The sequence below is a fragment of the Bombus terrestris genome, chromosome 11, assembly GCF_910591885.1.
Source record: "Bombus terrestris chromosome 11, iyBomTerr1.2, whole genome shotgun sequence".
NCBI lineage: Eukaryota > Metazoa > Arthropoda > Insecta > Hymenoptera > Apidae > Bombus > Bombus terrestris.
In genome coordinates this window covers 538,269-553,888 of record NC_063279.1, presented here as the reverse complement: position 1 = coordinate 553,888, position 15,620 = coordinate 538,269, and the positions used below count along the sequence as shown (strand labels likewise).

Below are 15,620 nucleotides of genomic sequence, written 5' to 3'. Positions count from 1 at the left end.
TTCATCGATCGTTATAATCTTATCTATCTCAAGTATATTCGTATATTCTTTCTCGCCTCTCGTACGTAAAAGAAAGTTCGTTTGCAAGATAATTTCTACAAAAATTAAAACCTAATACCATTACGAGGCGATGAATAAATATTCGATCGTATCAACGATTCGACCAGATGGACGTCACGAAACAGCAAATCGAATCTAATTAACCTCTGTTCGCTCGATCAACCCTCTGAATTTCGAGTACTCCGGATACGAACGTTTGCTACAAACGACGTCCGATTTAGTACGATTATCATGGCGTACAGAATATTTTGCATACTATCACGGAATATCAATTAGACGATGCACATATATGCGACGTACGATATATGTGACGATGTGCGATGAAATTGAAAGTTTCGCGTCGATATAATTATCCGTCGCCTTTTTATTCTATCAAATATAATTTTCATTATTTCGTTGAAAACTCCAGATCTTAATTGCGCTAATATACATATTTTCTATCGAACAGCAGAGAAATGGACGCGTCAGGTGATACGTACGTACGCTAGGCACGCAACGAGGCAGTCGTATTACAAGTAATTATAACGTACGATCGAACGAGCGAACAAACGAATCAACGATGTTAATTTCAATTACCCGTTTTAACAGGCGAAACCAGGCCAATCGTGGCGATCTCCACTTTTTAATTTCCCATTATCATTGGACGTGATCGTTATCCCTGTAGCCGACCTCTACACCTCTCCCGTTCTGTCAAACGCTTGGACGGTGGGAAGAAACGAAATGAAAATTCGCTTTCCAGAGACTGTTCCCGGATCAAATTCCCGAAATGTAATTCGTCCCGTAATTCGGTACGTAGCTCGGAATAATTGATCACCCGCCCGATCATTGATTACCGTCATATAAACAAGTGGCAGGAATTTCGATCACGTATTCTCTCTGTGCATCTGTATGCGCGTTCGCCATTCTCTACGCGTATACCTACGTTCGTAACGTCGCGTATTTCGGTAATAGCCGGACCGTCCTGGTGTCGCAGTTAATTACGACAGAAAGGATTTCGCTGTGGTGCCACCGCCGCGTCGGCCTGGATTTTCTCTTTCCGGACAATTCGACTTGTCCTCCGGCCGTAGAAACACGCGGTCGTCCGCATTTCCTGCCCGAAGCGTGCAATTTCACCGCGTAACTTCGACGACGCACACCGCCAGTTTTTCTTTCTTGCTCGCTCTTCTCTCTCCTCTCTCTCTTTTTTAATTCTTCCGCTTATTAGCCTTGCTACGTCGCGTCGCGCTGACCGCGCTTCTACACCGCTCTCCCCACTTTCCAGAGTTGCGTTATCCCTTTTGGACTCGACTTGAATAATTTCCGCGCTTTATGGCGGTTTCAGCGGTACACGTGAATTCTTTTGCCGCACGCTGCCGAGTATCGGACCGGTAGTTGCGGTTTTCGCTATTTCGTGGAACCGCCGAGTGCTAGCCGAGTTTTTAACGAATTTAAGTTTGCTTTACTCTGCTTGTAATAAAATATTATGAAATATTCAAACGAGAATCGGTCCCAAGATTCGTAAGATCTTCGCCCCTATCGTGGTACCTTCGAATAATTATTTTCATTCTTTTTCATACTCGATCGTTTCGTCTTTCCAAACGAATTTAAATAATTTCTCTGTCCTTTTTCCCAATATTTTTGTTACGCGTATACGAGCCTTTTTCTGGCGAAAGAATATTTCGTTAAATTCCTTTGTTCGTTTTTCTCGAACGATTTATTTTGCTTTGAGAAAACTGCAACAATTAATTTTTCTTCAATATCGTCCCGTTGAATATGCATGAAAACTTTATATGGAATTACCGACTAATTCTTTTTTATTTACCAACGTGTGCCACGTCTCTCTATTATCCTAGCTAATTCTATCTTAATCGATTTCATACCGCGAAATATTTCAAGCAAGCCTTTTACCCCAAATTGATGTTGGAAATTGTTATAAATATACAAATTTCGTACAAATTCACAGAATTTTTTATTGTTCGGTATACGTTTTCAATTAATTGTTACATCGATCGATTGAACCATTAAATTATATAAATTAGACGGTGAGGCGCACCTCTTGCTAAATTGACCGTTTAATATTTATGTCAAGGTATACTTGGGACAGAAATTTTTTGGATCACGATCACAATCTTTCGTGCTTTTCACGGAATATTTTGTCACCGTTCGTTAAATATATGCTACAGAAGTCGAGGAAAACTGGAGATCCTGATTGTATCAAAGATTTTCTAGGTATCGGATAACGATAACTCTAACCGTCGTACGATAGATTTTCAGCTAAAAAATAAAAGAGAAAATAATTCCTCGTACCGATTAGCGCGAAACACGACGAATCCTCGGATGATTTGAACCGGACGTCTTCCGGCGTGTCATAGCCGATGCGCTTGAATCGCTGGGGGAACTCGTTAAACGATTTCTATGATATCCTTCCACGGACTTTTGACGTTCACGCGCGAAGAATCTGACAAGCAACTTGAATGGACACGCGAAGAAACTCGCTTTCGCAACGCTGCTAAAACGCCAGAGCCATAGCTTCCTTCTTTTTTTCACAACGCGCGCCCTTTGAGATTTTAAATCCACGTCGTTCTTTCGCGAAACGTCAGCTCGATAACTTTTCCTTTCCACCTTACTTTAACTCTGCGATCCTTTACCCCGGCTATGCTCGCAACCACACCCGAAATTTTATCTATAAAATTATATGGCCGATGATCTTTCGCAAAAAAAATTTTATCTATTTTAAAATGCCTTTTCGTTATAAACTTACGGATTTATTGCGACCAACAACTTTGATTCGTCCAAGCTTATGGTTTTTTGGGGTAAAAAAGATCTGTAAAGATATCTTTTACCCGTTAAACGTATTTATATTACGTTTATCGGTACCATGTCGTAAAAACGTTAATTGTCGTGTATTTCGTCCGCTATGAGTTGCAAGAACTTGACGAGCTACTTTTTATACGATCTAGAACGATAACACGTTAAAACGATGCGTTGCAGCTTACGTTGGGAATTATTTATGGTGTCAATGAAAACCCTTGATGATGAATATGCTGATTTTTTTCACGCGGGTAAATAGGGATAAATAGGAAGCAATAGCAGCGGGACCAAAGCGTAGCGAAAAAGGAAAGACTGGCAGAAAACGTGAAAGAAGGTCATTAGTAAAATGAGATAGCAACGTAGACGTTGTTGCATGATCAAGATGGATAACTATTACGAACAATATTTTTGCTTAAGAGATAATTCTATTTTCGCGCGTAGCTCCAGAATCTGTTCAACTATGTTACTTCGAAACATACTCTAATTGTAACTAACATTCGTTTATTTTAATTTAGCTTAGAAAAAGTTCATTGAAAATGATCTATAGTCGATACCTTAGGGATGTATTGCACGTGTTTCCATTCAAATTGCAACGACGTTTTCTTATTAATGCTATTGTATCATTGTCATTAATTGCTAAAATAAAATGAACGACAAAATGTTGTCATACCAACGATGGTACATCATATTCCAAATGATTTGAAATTTGTGAAATTAACGTTCTGCGTTCCACGTAATCGATCTCGCGTGATATTACTTTTCATCAATAGCACGGAACATTCTCACGAAATTTTGCGACAAAAGAAAAAAGAAAAAAAAAATAAAAAAGAAGAAGAAGAAAAGGAATCGTAGAAACGGAGAAAATTTTAGCGCGTTCTTTCGCGTTTTTCCGCGATTTTCCGCGATTTTTATTTTATCAGGTCGTCGTTCGTTCCGAAATACTTCAAACGCGGCTGATCTGTGTTTTACCCAAAACACAGGCAAGCCTGTTTTAATTAAACTGTATATGTCGTCGGTCGAACAAATTCAATCCCACTGATTTATCTAGGACCGTGACCTACATTGTTCTCGACGGTGTCTGCACCGTTGCTTTTGTTTTTCCCCCCTGTCTTTTGTTAGCTCTTTTTATTATTTTATTATGCCTTTGATACGTATGATCGGCGATCGACGCGAATAAACGGGTGGAAAAGCGTCGATAGGCGAACCTTGAATTTACGCGAAACTTGATCTACTCGTTATACAATTTTATGATCGACGATTGAATTTTATGAGTATGTTGTACAATCTTTTATGAATTTTGTCGCGAAGCAAGGCAGAGATTACCGAAAAATGTTACAACAATTGGTGTATGTTTCACGCGCAAAAGCTAATAAGCTTTACGATAAATAGAAATATTTGAAGTGGTATGTCGTGATAGGTGCAGAAGGAATGCTCAGATGTTTCAACAAAAAACGTTTATTAACTTTGAAACAACTGACGTCCAATAACAACTAGCAACAAACAACAATTAACAACAATTAACAATTAACAATTAACAACGCTTGGTAACGATCAATGCTTGACGCAGGTTATAGGAAGTCGACTACTCGTCTATCAGCGCTCGTTTCGCGTAATCCTTCGCACTTCGCAGCTCGGGGGCAGACTGAATCTCTTTGATTCAAAATCCACGCCGATTCTTTTCTTTGTTGGCCATCGATATCGCGCGCGTTTGTTAGAAGTCCGCGACGATTGCCGCGTGCGCGTTCTCCCGAAAATTTGGCGAAGGAGCCGTAGGGATATCGATGACACCTAAGGCTTGTCGGCATAGCGCTTTTAAGATAAAGCGCTTTGTGCCGCGAAACCGTTGGAAATTTCCGAGGTCGAGTGCCGCCACATATCACTATGAGTATTAGTTAACTACGAATTCATAACACCTTTGAAAAGCTTCGTTGATTTCGAGATGGTGTACCCAAACTATCGATAAGCGGTTCTGTCCCTTTGTCCCAACAATTCTTTCAATGTTAAATATTCTAACGATAATACATACTGGCTCGATGACCGAATTTCGATACTTTTAAAAAATTGTCTATTTAAATCCGCTAACGGAGAAAATTCTAAAATTTGTACGCGAAATTTCTAAATCGATAAATATCGTCGCGTGTTTCGAATAAAAGCAAAAGCCGTGAAGAATTTTGGCTGACGGTTCGAACGTTTGAACAACGAGAAGAAATTCAATCGAAATATTACGTGATTGGAGAGGGTCACAGTGTGGCGCGACCATTCGATGCGCTTCTTCGAACGAATTACCGATTGAACGCCGCGGTGCACCGGTTATCCTACGGTCGAAAGGTTCATTCGTCGACGAAACATTCGCTCCATCATTTATACGTTGCTCTCTTGCGCGATAAAGTTCGTTGCGTTCCCCAGTGACGAATCGTTCTGTCCAATCTGTACCCAATCAAAGATTTAACGACGCTGCACGAGTGAAACATAAAACTATAGACCGTACTATACGTTTCATCCCGTATAAGCGTCGAAGCATTCAATGTTTCAGATTCTAAGCTATAGCTGCTCGGAAACTCGATAATTTTATCAGCTCGGATAGAAAATTGTGAAAATTTCTACGCGGGTGTACCCATATAAAGCATTTAGCACTTACATTTTACAAAATGTGACACTTTTCAGTGGCTGCGATTGTATTATTCGTGCGAAAAATTCATTTTTTTCCCAGTACGCGCTTTGTACTTTCGTTTTTAACAGATTAATTACTAAAATACAGCTTTTCCTTTGAATAAACAACTCGCGATCCTCTCTTTTCCATTTGAACTCGCCGACAGAACGAGAGATCCGAGAAGGAGCAAGAGGTTCGTGAAGGCGAGAAGCGATAAATTTTTGTGGTCGAACGAACAGTCGTGAACATAATTTAACAGAAGACGAATAGAATACTCGTAATGTTTTTTCTGGTATTAGCGATCCTCGCGTGTTATACGCTACTCTGGCGCTATTCTCTTTCCTCCCGTTCGAGAACCAAGTCAAGCCGAATAGCATATTCGTCTCGCAATAACCAACTGTACGGTCAACACAGCGTGTTGCTTATTTCTACGCTGTACAGATAGGATGGTTATTCAGAAGTTTACCCCTTTATACGTGTGTGTGTGTGTGTGTGTGTGTGTGTGTGTGTGTGTGTGTGTGTGTGTGTGTGTTCAACAAATTGAGTTCCACAACATATTCAAAAATCATGAAAATCAGCATTGAGGAGTAAAGCTCCAAGTATGTAATTAGCAAATATAGCTGTCATTTTATACAGTACACGTTAGGAAGAGAAAGAATAGTATCCGTTAATGTAAGAAAAATCAAGCAGCGGTTTATCTAGTGAAATATAAAACGGAGAGTGAGTCATCGTTTTCACGAATCAATTTCTCGTTGCTCTTCACCGCCAGTGGACAAATTGTGTAGTGAAAAGAAAAGAATGCAGGAACCCAACAAAGAGGAACAAGTAGCAAAAGGACGTGAATCGATACGAAGATTCGGTCTTGTCCATGCACAGTTGGATAGTCAGAAACGTCCGTGAAACGAGTTGCCAACGTTCAGCAGCTTTGACTGCACTTTTTCTGGGTAAAAGCGAGCTGCTTACCGATCGTTTAAATTTCGGATCACTGGTTCGGAAATAGAGACCCTGTATGCCATTAAAACTATACGGCCTTTCAGATCGGTCCACTTTTCTCCTTGCGCCCGGTTCTCGTCGATCCGTCTTTGCCCTCTTTCCAAGGCAAAGCTTCCTTGACTTTTCGCGAGATTCCAATTAATGATTCCAATAGGGAGGGGCCAATGCATGTCCGTTCATCGAGCTGTTGCTATTGTCTTCCAAGTGGTATAACTTTGAGCTCGAAAGCGGTGTATAAAGATCGGAGAAGTTTGGCCCATAGTTTAGGGAGAATGGTAGTATTTTAAAGAAAATTCTCGATAGAGTCAAGTAGCTAGTTCGTCTTTTAACCCCCCCCCCTCCTCTCTCTCTCTCTCTCTCTCTCTCTCTCGCTTGCTCTTTGAGTGTTTAGCTAAATAAGAAGAAAGTAAATCGCGTAGTTGGAAGTCAAGTTACAGAAAAAAAGCAAGCTAATATTATTCAAACTGTGACGTAAGCTCGTGTATTTGTCATTTGAAAATACGTCGTGTAAGAGTTTGAGATATTGTAAAAGGGGGTAGCGAGAAAAATTTATAGCGGCACATGAGTCACGAGTCACCGTTATGGGCAATCGTCGATCTAAGACAAATTCAAATTTTCCGACTCCTTCCGCCCGACCGGTATAAATAAACGGATGCGATCGCGAGCGAACAGTTATTATCCGAGTTATAGTTCGAGTTATTATCTGCGATTAACGGAGTATATACGGGTTATCAAATTATCCGCGAGCGATCATACTCTATCCTTGCGATTACATTTGTACGAGCGTCTCTCGACGGTATTTATATTTATTCGTATTTATTTTATTTGTTCTAAATATATTTGACGGGTTGCAGCAGCAATTTCTCGTTATTCTATATTATTGATCGTCACACGATTCGCTACAAATTTAAATATACGTGGGACACATACGTATATAGCTATTTAAGTTCAAGTCATGAAAACCATCTTTTTTCCATCGCGTTTCGTTACCCTATTAAGTATATTAAACTCCTTACACCTTTATAGGGCTCGAAATCAATTTCGTGGCCTTTGGTCCCGGCCACGCAGAAATTCTGTTAGCCTATACCAGGATATTTCCCGATACATGTCTAGAATGAAAAAAGTCCATCGTCGGGAATATTCTTTTCACGACCCCATGGGATTAATAGAATAACTGCTCTATCTCAAAGAAATCCTACATCCTGCTCTACGAAGCAGAAAAATCGTGTGCCTGTCGGATGCGAAAGCAAGCCATTTTTATCGATTCGAGACATTTTCTGCTGTAACTTCTCGCTACAAAACTGACATTCTGTGTTTTTTATTTATGATACAAAATATGTGTAAAATTACAATATCACTATGAAAATCTCTGCAAAGAACAAAAGGTACGTGTAAATCTTCATTCATGTATTATAATCTTCTTCGATAGGATTGTTCTGTTTTCAAGAAAAGGAAAGCAAAACACACGACCCATATTCGATACGTTTGGAAACAGGAAAGCTCTAGAGAATCTAAAGGGCGGATTTATTCAAGACCACTGCTCGTATCAACGTGTATGCGACAGTTAATAAAAACGATGTCGTTGCATGACACGGAAAAATGGTAAACTCGGGTGTATGGGACGATAATCCGCTGTAGACTTTCGTCGTTGCGGTCGAATGAATATTCACGAACGAACGCTTGGGCAGAGTTTCGAGAACAATAATTACAGGATCGCGGTTGTTACGTATGTCGAAATTATGATTTCCGATAATGGGAATATTCGGTAGGAAATATCGAACGTTAACGCATGCATTGAAAATCGTTATAAATGGCTGTAACTGACCTTTTAAAGTGATCGTAAACCAAAGTTTGTAAAAGCTGCTAATTGCCGATACAATTATCCTTCTACAGCGGATTATTATTAACGCGAAGGGTCACGAATCGAACGTTAAAATCTGTGCTAGTGATATCGCTGGTAACGCACATCTACATTGATTATTTATTTATTTATATTCTGTTAACCTAATCGTTTCATTTATAACGTTGTTTCAGCCAATTTACGTTAGCGAATTCCATTCCATCTTCGACTTACATCGTCATTATGAAAATCAAGTCCAACATTTTGTACGCAGATCTTGCACAATTTTATGAAGTGTGGAGAAATTGAGATATTTTAGAATAACGTCGTAGAATAAAGTATTTCTTTCTTTAAATTATACAACTTCTTTATTATCCTTGACCAAACCGACGATTACCTTTTTCACTTATTTCTTTCAGTAACGCAACGTTTGCGTAATTTTTACACGTTGTTTGATCGCTCGATTCTTGCTGGATTGAATCGTTAGGTTTGATCTAAGCTCGTTGCTCCTTATTTCTGCTTTCTCCTTATTTTCTTCCTTCTTAAAGTCATCGTTTTTGTACGAAGAAATAAAATAACAACTGGTTCCTGGTAAACCAGTCACGGAGTCACAGTTGATTTAAATCCATTTGAGTAAACTCAGAAATAGTTCGGTAAGAATATTTCATGGCCAATATTTCATGAAAATACCCAATACGCCACGGTTTTTACGAAACTTTACCGAACGTACATGTTTTCTCGTCTTTGTATTTATCTTGCGAATTTGTTTTCACGGAATGGCTCTCGTGTTTGTTGATGTTTTACCGTATCCTCGTATCTTCCAGTCTGCCGTTTTTCTTATTTTCTTTTAGAGTGGACATCGACGAGTTTCTCGAGAAGGCATTACCGTGCCGCGAATGTGTATTCGCTTTTACAAGCTTTCTGTTAGAAAAGCGCGTTCCCTCGAAAGAAAGAATCGCCTTTTTTCGGCATTCATTCGGCCAAGCTAAAACTCTTCTACGCAATTTTAACCTCTAAAATACTTTCTATCTCTATATTCACGATCAATCCGTGATCAATACTTGACGCTTGTTGCTCTATTATCCATTTTGTGCGAAAACTTTGCTTTATGCGATAGATCTTTAGATTCTCTGATACATTCATTAAAAGAATAAAGAGCAAATGATACGATACATCATAAAGTTATCAACGATATAAATTGAAAACACTTATTACGCTGAGGCTTATAAATGCCACTATTCTATCACAGACTTTTATCGAGTCAACTACGTTTTATGGAACCTTTGTACGCATCTCTCTCTCTCTTGTTTACGCAATAATGTCCTCGCTGGAATATCGTACGTGAACTACTGTCCCACTCTCGAGGATGGTTTACAGGCAAGTAACCTATAAAAAAGCAAGATATATTTTACGAGCAGCGTGAATACTTTCAGCGGAAAAATAAAAACGCTCTGCCGTCGAAAAAGGATCGATATTACGGGATAAGAGTTAACGCCATTTATACAGTTTCTATATCCTTTCTCCTTGTCCCATAAAAAATATTTGCCAATCTTTGTGCTCCGTTACCCCTCTTCATCCGCCATTCCCCTCTCCTATGCATTTGATTCAAAAATTTTGCATCCTCGACAACTTTTCCACTCTTTGCTGCTTTTTTTCGTTCCATTTATCCAGGCAAAATTCATAAAAAAGAAGGAAAACGAGAGTAGATGGACTGGATCGCGCGATAATCTTCCTTTTATCTAACCGGAGAATTTTTCAAAATATTTTGCGGTTCGATCGCGAGACTTTTGCGAGACACCTTTGCCACCACAGCCTTCCTTCCTTTCATCTTAAATTCGATTTAGCAGACGACCCGACGACGATACGGTGTCTCGCTAGATGTTTCGCTGTTGTTTCCAATTTTCCTATTCCCGCTTTCCGTTGCTCTTCATCGTCGCGAATCGCGAAACGTTAACACATTTCGATATTTCGTGCTCGAGACCGTAAAAAAATCGACGCTGAATTGAATTTCGATCGGCCCGGCACGCCGCGCGCGCTTTTTTCCTCCGGCTCGATCGAGGATCATTTTTCCGGCTCTTTTGTCGGGATTTAGTCGACGAGGCCCGATTTTTGCTCCTCCCTGCAGCTTCTAAAATTTTTTCCATCGATACCCTCGCTCGTTCTTTTGTTCCAACCTCTTCTCTCACACCGTTTTCTTTTTTTCAACTGTGCGATCGAGGCAAGAAAGAAAGGGAAAAAAGAAAATTCTTCTCGTGGAATGGTGATTGCTGCTAGACCGGTGTACTCGCTCGAGCAAACTCCACCGGGGAATATCGCGCTTTTAACGCGATTTATCTTTCGAGGTTGAACACGTTTAACGAGTTTTAACTCCGCTTCGCGACTTGCTATTCTAAGCCATTTTTCCGGACGTAACTTTCGGTCGGTGGAAGCGGCGCATTGCGGTATTTCCTGTTTCAACGAAACCTATTGCGATTTGTAAAGATTAAATTTATTCAATGGAATCTATCGACGTGCTTTCAAGCTCGTTACCTAAACCGATATACCGTGCGTGAAATTTTTAGATACACGTACAGTGGACAAGATTATTGTTCGTTGATCGTGACTAAAATTGTTTTCGTTCGTCTTTCGAAGACGATCAAAATTAGAGATAAAAATCAATACGATGTAAGTTCTCCAAGAATAGTTTTCCTATTCTTCTTTCTCTAAAATTACGACTATAGGCATTTGATAATTTCGGTGAGTCTTGATGTTTTTAGACTAACGATCAGAGATATATAAAAGTCCTAAGAAAAGTGCTCTTAGAAATGCAAGAAGACTTTAACTTTTAAGAAAGACGAAATAGTATTCATACACCGGCGGTAAAGAAGTTGGCCTACCGAAGCACGCTTCCCTCGATCTATCTACGTTTACGACACAGAATGTATGCAACAGGCAGTAAACGCGCTAAAAGTTAACTAAAATCAGCATGCTATCTTTTATTACGACGACCTGTAAGTTTCTGAAGTTTCAGCAATATGCAATTTTTACACGACTTATTTGCAATGAGAAATACGGTGAAAAAGTCCACAGAATGATCATCGATACTGTCTTTGAATCAACTAGTCGTTTTTACATGTGCAGATCGTAATTCGTATTCTTTAAACGAAGAAAAAGAGGTCTCTATCCTGCACGCGGAATCGCAACAACGGACGAACGAGATAACAGGGCAATCGCATTACCGAGCCGCAGATACGTGATCGTTTAATAAAACTCAGCCATTTACCAGTTCGGTCTTGTACTCGCTAATTATCTTTTACCAGCGGTTTGGTCGCGTTCACGGCATCGAACGAATCGATTCGAGAAACTTGCAAGTTTTTCGATCGCTTGATCCAGCGAGTAAACTAATACGTTTTTGCCGTGACGGAATCATCCTGACTGGGAATAACGATAGAAGAGATACGCTGACTCTGCGGCGTGTCTTTCGGTTAGAAATGAATCTTAAGGAGGAAAATTGGAGGAAAGTTTGCCTATGCAAATGTGAATACAATTACCGTTGTTTCTTCTATCAATCGTTGAGATAATTCTCAAGAGTCTGATTTGAAATGGATTAATTATTATTAAACGTAGCAGGAAGTTGGTTCGTGTCGCGTAATGAATGTCGTTTAGGAAATAAAAGATATCAAAGAATAGAAAAAGATCTCGTCGAAGAGCGACGTTTATCCTGCCATAACTTACCGTGTATTTGGTAGAGCTTTTCTAATCTATAGTGTTATATAAAATACATGGAATGGGATCTGGATCGACAGAACCGCTTTACAAGTCCTCTTACCTTCCATAGCCTTTTGCTTTTAGTAGCACAGCTAGCACGATCAAAGCAGGCAACATCAAATAACTCTAAATAATTAGATAGATCGGCAAATACCTGTTCACCCATCCTAAGCTACTTGGTTACAGGGTAGATTCCACGACTCTTAACCAAATCGTCTGTCAAGCTTGTTCAATTTCGTTCTCCATCTTCGGTCAAAGTACATTAGTAGATTAAGCTGCTTAAGTAACTCAAAACATTTTAAATATTTTAACATTCGACTTGGTACGAAGCGGCGACTCCAAATCGTCGAGCTACGAAGTGTCGGCGATACGACCGTTTAGAGTTTAGAGGATGCACGAGGTTCTGGTGGCACACGATCCGACATCGCATTGCCAAAGAATAGAGACACCGCGAAGACAGCCATGCCTTTTGGTACGAGCACCGTGACTCTGTAACTGTGAGAGACGACGCTTGAATTTTGCCACTCAGTATCTTGACGAAAAATAGATCTCGTGTAAGAAAATGCAGAGTTCGAACGCCTGAGACGACCACAAAGCGACCTTCGTTATCCTCGACTGTAGAAAGAGGAAGAGTGAACGCTCGAGGCTGGTATAAATTTTAAACCCTTCTTCGTATGGTGCGTTGTATGCCGGGCCCTGGCGTTCCGCGATTACGACGCCTGGTATTTTCCGCTATTTTTTGTACAATCGTCGATCTGGACGAACGTCCAAGTAAAACCACGCGAGTTCGACATTTCCGAATCTACAGATACTACTCGGCTTTATTATTTTCTTATGCTAACAGTGTGATTATCTTCCTAACATATCTCTAACGCAAAAATTTCGATGTATCGTTAAATTTCTAAAATGTAAGATGTTTCAAACAGTCCTTTGGAACGAATCTCGAAGATAAAAAGTTTCATCGAAAGACGAAACGTATACTTTGTGATATTGATACATACGTCAAATGTCAATTAATATGCCTCGTCCGTGAAGCAGTGGTATAATTCTAAAGTTACAGAATCAGCTTAAACGAAATTTGTTGTAGCTTTAGAACTTGTACAGTTACTGTGCATATTTTTTTCAAAGGTGACGATGGTTGTCATCTTTGGCGCATTACTCTGTAAAGTTGAATTTCTGTCGTTATTATTTCTGCAACTTTGAAGACGTTTCGCATAACAACTTTTTGCAGGGGCCTTTATAACTAGTTGCCAGAGTTTCTTTAAATCGGAAAACGTGATGCCCGGTACCAGTAACCGATAGTTAGCGAACTTATATAGATCTGCTGACATTGTCCTGCTTCTTTTAACGAATAATAATCGCCCTAGCATTTACTTTCCTCTTTTTGTGTATGCGTGTGCCCTTTACTCGATTTAAATGTTAATTGGCCCGAGAGCTTGTTAATCCGTTTTCCCTTTTCATTATAACGAGACGTTATTAAAAATAATAAACACGAGGGAAACAATCGAGTTGAATATATTTCCCACTCTCCTTTCCCTGCAATTCCTCGTTTTGTCGTATCTTGCGATCCCAATCAGTTCGTTAAAACGATTCAAATGTACTGATAAACGTTTAATAAAACGTATTTTCGCTTATGCTAGCATATCGGAGAGATTCGACTATGTAAGCTGATACGTATAGAGTTGCACGAAGCTGATGTAACGAACGTGAAAATTAAAGATGACGGGAACGATCCGCGAAGAAAAATTAAGAGCTAAATTATAATAAATTACATACGCAACTGCGAAGAGGACGTTGCCTTGTTACCATCTGCGTGTAGAAACAGTCGCTCGTTTATCTTCCACAACAAATTAAGTCTAATTACTAGGGTATGATTGCGCGTAATTACGTTATGTTTCGTCGTTGCTTAATTAACGTAAGTTCGTTCGCGGGATTCGCGATATTCCTAACGTCCGTGCCAGTCGAGAAACATTTATTCTTGAGTAAATTAAAGTTATCCGTAAATGCGTCGAGTAATGAACGCTCTTGTAAAACGGAAAGCGGAAAGTTGGCGTACGAAGGGAATTTCGAGAAGAGGCAGGGGACAGAATTGGAAGAAAACGATATCTACTTTCCGTGTAAACAGCTCTTTGCACGACCACGTACCAACTTTCAAGATTTTGCCAAGTTTCGTTTACACGTAACGTTTGCGCACCAATAAACGCAAACAGGAAGTAAATTAATTAGCAGTCAAATATTTTCGTTGGTTAAGATGCGCCTTAAGATGAAGTAGCGGAAGTAACTTTAACGATATAATTTGTGTCGTATACGATGGATTCCGTATGTATCGAGACTTAAGGAATAACAATTATTTATGCTGATTTTAAACTTTGTTAATGATATTGCATATATATGCGATTATCGTATATATGCAGGTATTCAGGATGTAAAGAAACGGTACTTCACGAAAACTTACCACGAACACGAGGTGGAACGTTGGTCCGATGTTAGAGACAGCCTAGAACAAAAATAATTTCTTTTATGCAATATGCGAAGAACAGAGGATCGTAAAGTTTTATAAAAATTGCAAACTTGTGTAAAATAATCACTATTTCTACGGTCCATCACGCTTAATAATTCCCATAAGCGCTGATTATGGTATATCGAGATTATTTGACAGTTTCCATGATTTACACATTTGGCTAAGCATTAAATTAATAGCTTCTTCCTATTTATTTCAAATTTACCAACATTACTATTATTTGAAACACTCGCGATACCTCAAATGTCGTTGCTGTTTACTTTTATGTTATTTAAGCAAAGAGACTAAACATTTCTAGGCTTTCTCTGTCATTTATTAACAAGTTTTTTAAAAATGTCTAGCCAGGGTAACGCGTAGAGCGTTAAGAGTATAAATTCGTGGCTGGCGAAAGAAGAGTAAAGAATGAAGATGGCGGAGAACGGGAAGAGAGGTGCGAATTTACGAGACAGGTACGCGGATGGTTCCATGCTCTGCTTTCATCTGGAGCAACAACAATTCCGGGGATCCGGTATGCCGGACCTCTCGTCACTTCCAGACAAACAGTTTCGGTAGTTTCGCAGCTCGTTCACGCGGTATGCGTGCTAGCTAGCGTTCTTGCACACTGGAACGCACCAGATAACGCTGACCTGAAAAACTATGCAGCCCGCCATAGATCGTCATTATCTCGAGGAACAGCCGGGCAAAGGGACCAGGGAGAACAGGATGCATTTGTCCCGTTCTTTCCGGAGGACGCGAGAACCGTGTATCTGTTTCGGTGGAAGAGCGTTGCTCGAGTATGCGGCATGAACCTGTACATATGCACACGCGTACCAAATATGCGAGAAGGTTCTGCGAGCAGAGTGCATAGACGCCGGATCCGATCCATTTATCTTAGATATTCCGCTTTCGGACTATCTTCAAGGCGAGTTTTATGGCAACGAAGAGAAAGGACGATATCGTCTTCAATGGGATCTAAGTAATCGAGATACGCCACTTACCGACATAAAATCAATAATTCCACGATATTTTTTGTCCCAACG

The 15,620-nt window shown here is 39.8% G+C and overlaps 1 protein-coding gene across 6 annotated transcripts in view; it reads right to left on the bottom strand.

Moving 5' to 3' along the window:
- LOC100647470 (zwei Ig domain protein zig-8) overlaps window positions 1-15,620 on the bottom strand; it is a 237,816-nt gene that overhangs the window by 101,486 nt on the left and 120,710 nt on the right. For 4 of the 6 annotated variants that reach the window (XR_007225865.1, XM_003398723.4, XM_048410576.1 and 1 more), the window contains exon 2: window positions 14,536-14,577. The exons of the other annotated variants lie outside the window; for them this stretch is intronic. The gene's annotated coding sequence lies outside the window, so the exon portion shown is untranslated. The remainder of the gene's footprint in view (window positions 1-14,535; window positions 14,578-15,620) is intronic. 6 annotated transcript variants of the gene reach the window in all.